The 5,000-nt window shown below is 53.8% G+C and overlaps 1 non-coding gene across 1 annotated transcript in view; it reads left to right on the forward strand.

Annotated features, from left to right (window-relative positions):
- The first annotated feature begins 4,233 nt into the window (after positions 1-4,233).
- The window catches only part of LOC124742225, a 1,909-nt gene continuing 1,142 nt past the window's right edge, over positions 4,234-5,000 (forward strand). Inside the window, exon 1 of the ribosomal RNA XR_007010231.1 lies at positions 4,234-5,000. This exon is cut by the window's right edge and continues 1,142 nt beyond it. This is a non-coding gene — a ribosomal RNA (small subunit ribosomal RNA).

The following is a 5,000-nucleotide window of genomic DNA, read 5'->3' on the forward strand; positions in this document are numbered from 1 at the left end:
CCACCCATGCCGGCAAAACAGTATCGCCATCTGTGAAAATAGGGCGACACCACATGCAATACCGCCATCTATGCGCATCGGACAACACTACGTCCGCACCACAAAACATACCGCCATCTGTAGGTCTCCCGCAACATGACCTCCTCCAACGACGATACCGCCATCTATGCGACGCCAAGCCGATTAAGACAGCGATGGCGCCACAGTGCCCGCCTTTCGACGCCACCCACAAAGCCTGCAGCCTCTGTCGACCATAGCACCCAATCTCCAGTGGCTCTGCCGCACGAAGCCGTGGACCGGCAATGACTCCACCCGCACCCGTTCGTGCACCACCCCAACCGCCACACGCGCACCTCCAGCGGATGAACGGCGGAAGTTCCCGCACTCGTAAAGTGCAATCCACCCCTATAACTTGCGTTTCATGAAGAGTTATTTCCAATATGCGACATTCCCGCTGTCCCCTATACATGAGCCGCGACCTGTACCACTTACGAGCGAGAGACGCGATCGCGTTGCTCACTGTACGGCGTCCGATACCGAGCCATCAGCATGTCGGTCCCCATGCGCGTTGCACTCGCACTCGCAGTCGCAAAAAACGTGGGGCAAATATATTACGCGGAAGAGCTATAACAGACCGAGCCCCACTGCATGGGGGGAGTCTTGTCACTAATGTACACAGATGGAACATTTTGGACTGGAACCAGATTACCCGTACACACGGCGCTGATTAGTAATCAATGCAGAGCCATCAAACTACAGCAAATATACACAACTGTCCGTATACATGCTGAAAGAGTCTGCCCACAATGGGAACCACACGTCAGCCAGACACTCTGATCACGCACCACTCTCTGCTTCTAACAGGCGCACATACAATATGTAAGCACCAGCATGGAACAACATCCAGTGCATCTTCTCCGCCACATTACACAATCCACACTATCACAACCAGACCAGGAGGTCCATGCGGAAAATACAATATCCCAGCCTTTCGACATCCACCATTGCGCAGACCAGGCACCAACACCCACACATGTCCTATACAACGGTGCACCCAACATCACAATAGTACCTCCTGTCACAGCGCACAAACAATGACATGAGTCAAAGACACAGGTCTCACACAAGCATAGAATTGGAGCGCCGCCTCTAATAAGCCAAAGGTGCATCCTGACGTGACAAATCTGATCATGTCACAAGCATTCACTTACTATAATCACTATCAACGAACCTGCCGCCCCCGCCCCCCCCCCCCCCCCTACACCTTTCCTTACAACAACGTGTAACCTAACCTAACCTAACCTAACCTATGTTGTACCTTAACCTAACCTATGTTGTACCTTAACCTAACCTATGTTGTACCTTAACCTAACCTATGTTGTACCTTAACCTAACCTATGTTGTACCTTAACCTAACCTATGTTGTACCTTAACCTAACCTATGTTGTACCTTAACCTAACCTATGTTGTACCTTAACCTAACCCATGTTGTACCTTAACCTAACCCATGTTGTACCTTAACCTAACCCATGTTGTACCTTAACCTAACCCATGTTGTACCTTAACCTAACCCATGTTGTACCTTAACCTAACCCATGTTGTACCTTAACCTAACCCATGTTGTACCTTAACCTAACCCATGTTGTACCTTAACCTAACCCATGTTGTACCTTAACCTAACCCATGTTGTACCTTAACCTAACCCATGTTGTGCCTTAACCTAACCCATGTTGTGCCTTAACCTAACCCATGTTGTGCCTTAACCTAACCCATGTTGTGCCTTAACCTAACCCATGTTGTGCCTTAACCTAACCCATGTTGTGCCTTAACCTAACCCATGTTGTGCCTTAACCTAACCCATGTTGTGCCTTAACCTAACCCACGTTGTGCCTTAACCTAACCCACGTTGTGCCTTAACCTAACCCATGTTGTGCCTTAACCTAACCCATGTTGTGCCTTAACCTAACCCATGTTGTGCCTTAACCTAACCCATGTTGTGCCTTAACCTAACCCATGTTGTGCCTTAACCTAACCCATGTTGTGCCTTAACCTAACCCATGTTGTGCCTTAACCTAACCCACGTTGTGCCTTAACCTAACCCACGTTGTGCCTTAACCTAACCCACGTTGTGCCTTAACCTAACCCATGTTGTGCCTTAACCTAACCCATGTTGTGCCTTAACCTAACCCATGTTGTGCCTTAACCTAACCCATGTTGTGCCTTAACCTAACCCACGTTGTGCCTTAACCTAACCCACGTTGTGCCTTAACCTAACCCACGTTGTGCCTTAACCTAACCCACGTTGTGCCTTAACCTAACCCACGTTGTGCCTTAACCTAACCCACGTTGTGCCTTAACCTAACCCACGTTGTCCCCTAAAGTAACCCACGTTGTCCCCTAACGTAACCCACGTTGTCCCCTAACGTAACCCATGTTGTCGCCTAAACCTGCTCTGTAATTGTTATACGACTCGTTCAATTAGTGTAGTGTTGCCCACCCGCAACCCTCGCAATATAGTTCGCTACTCGCACTGCCCGCTCCCCTGTGTATCGCTTCATGTTAAACACCTTGCAAGTCTTGCTGACTTTCCACATGCTCCTGCTGTACACTGTAATGTGGATGGCAGCAGGACGTACATGCCGCCCCTCCCCACGTCCCCACCTTGCCCCCCTGCCTTCGCAAGCTGGTTGGTGAGAAGTTTGCATGTTCAATGCCCTTCGCATGCGACGTACTCAGGCTACGTTGTGGTGCGGCCTGTGTCAACCGTCCGCTAATGTCGTACGCGTAAACCACAATCTGTACTGCACATTCGTCCTTATGTACCGAATGATACATCGTGGCACATGTGTGACCGTACAACGACTGCGCCCAAAAACGGCGGACCATACAGTGCAAATATTGTGCACGCAGCTACGTGTCGTCTCCCTATGAGAGCTGGATTGCAGTGTGGTACGCCATAGAGACGTGTGGGAGGAACGGACGCCGTGGATGGCGATCAGCATGAGCTGTCTGTTGATGTATTCGGACCTAGTCGTCTCTCCTCACACACCGTGATGGCATGGTGCACCGCGTTCCATATCTGCGACATGCTACAGAGGCCGGTTGACAGTCGTTCGAGCAATGGACATCGCATACGTACGGGGGCCACCTTCCACGTATTGTCTAGGCGTGCACATTTTGTTGCGTGTATGTGGGCAGACGTAGTGTGGCGTGACACCTGACACAGGCATGCAATAATCGTTGAAGTTGCAAATGGCGATGGACGCCTGCGTTTTCTGGTGAAGTTACGCAAATGAACAAATGGTAACCTGTTGTGGTGCGGTTGTTCTCGCTAGGGGTGAATCGGTGATGGCGACGATAGGTTGAGGTACGAACCGGTTGTTCCAGCGATACCCACCATGCCGACGAAACTGAACGGCATCTGGGTGTGAAGCGATACGCGGCGGTGGCTGGGTGGGACCGTCCCCGGCCGGTGAGGGGGCGCCTCCCGGCGTGCTGGCCGCGCGGTGCGTGGGCGCACGCGCTACAGCCGGCTGGTGGGGGCGGCCAGTGGCAGGCGCGCCGGCCGACGGACGCGGCAGGCGTCGCAGCTGCGCGCCGGCGCACCCTGCGCGCGGCGCCGTGCGGCCAAAGTAGGTCCTCGCGGGCCCGGTGCGAAGCGCGGTGGACATCTTCAGTGTGCTGGTCCGATTGAGGACTGTGTGCGTTGAGGATGCGCCGCCGCCCGGCGCTCGGCGCCGCGACGCCGTCTGCTGCTCGGTCGCCCCAGCGGTTCTCGCTGGTGGTTTGTATCGCAGCTGTGCGGATGTGTTGGCGCGTGCGCTGTGCTGGGAGAGTTCGCTTCGGCACCCAAGTGGGGCTTTTGTCCTTCTGTGGCGCTGGCGTTGGAGCTGCCGGTCACCGTAGGTGGCGCGTGTTGTCTCCCGCCGGCAATGCCACGACAGCACGCTCCCGGGCCTCTGTCGGCAGCGGCAAGCTCAGTTGGGAGCACGGGTGGTCGCACCGAAAGCGTCTACTCGCCTAACTCCGGGCGATTGCGCCTCTCTCGAACCCGACCAAGTACTTGGGACGGCGCTGCGCGCCGCCGGGACCTGAGAGGGTTTCGAGGTGTATTGTGCAGGGGAGCTCAGCCTCCTCCTGTTTGCAGAATGATTGAGCGGACGCTTGCGTGTTCGCGCGGGCCCCCGGGACACACTCCCGGGCGGCCGGCTGCTCAGCTCTAGTTGACGCAGCTCCCTGGTTGATCCTGCCAGTAGTCATATGCTTGTCTCAAAGATTAAGCCATGCATGTCTCAGTACAAGCCGCATTAAGGTGAAACCGCGAATGGCTCATTAAATCAGTTATGGTTCCTTAGATCGTACCCACGTTACTTGGATAACTGTGGTAATTCTAGAGCTAATACATGCAAACAGAGTCCCGACCAGAGATGGAAGGGACGCTTTTATTAGATCAAAACCAATCGGTCGGCTCGTCCGGTCCGTTTGCCTTGGTGACTCTGAATAACTTTGGGCTGATCGCACGGTCCTCGTACCGGCGACGCATCTTTCAAATGTCTGCCTTATCAACTGTCGATGGTAGGTTCTGCGCCTACCATGGTTGTAACGGGTAACGGGGAATCAGGGTTCGATTCCGGAGAGGGAGCCTGAGAAACGGCTACCACATCCAAGGAAGGCAGCAGGCGCGCAAATTACCCACTCCCGGCACGGGGAGGTAGTGACGAAAAATAACGATACGGGACTCATCCGAGGCCCCGTAATCGGAATGAGTACACTTTAAATCCTTTAACGAGTATCTATTGGAGGGCAAGTCTGGTGCCAGCAGCCGCGGTAATTCCAGCTCCAATAGCGTATATTAAAGTTGTTGCGGTTAAAAAGCTCGTAGTTGGATTTGTGTCCCACGCTGTTGGTTCACCGCCCGTCGGTGTTTAACTGGCATGTATCGTGGGACGTCCTGCCGGTGGGGCGAGCCGAAGGCGTGCGACCGCCTCGTGCGTGCTCGT

The sequence above is a fragment of the Schistocerca piceifrons genome, unplaced genomic scaffold, assembly GCF_021461385.2.
Source record: "Schistocerca piceifrons isolate TAMUIC-IGC-003096 unplaced genomic scaffold, iqSchPice1.1 HiC_scaffold_222, whole genome shotgun sequence".
In the NCBI taxonomy this organism is placed as follows: Eukaryota; Metazoa; Arthropoda; class Insecta; order Orthoptera; family Acrididae; genus Schistocerca; species Schistocerca piceifrons.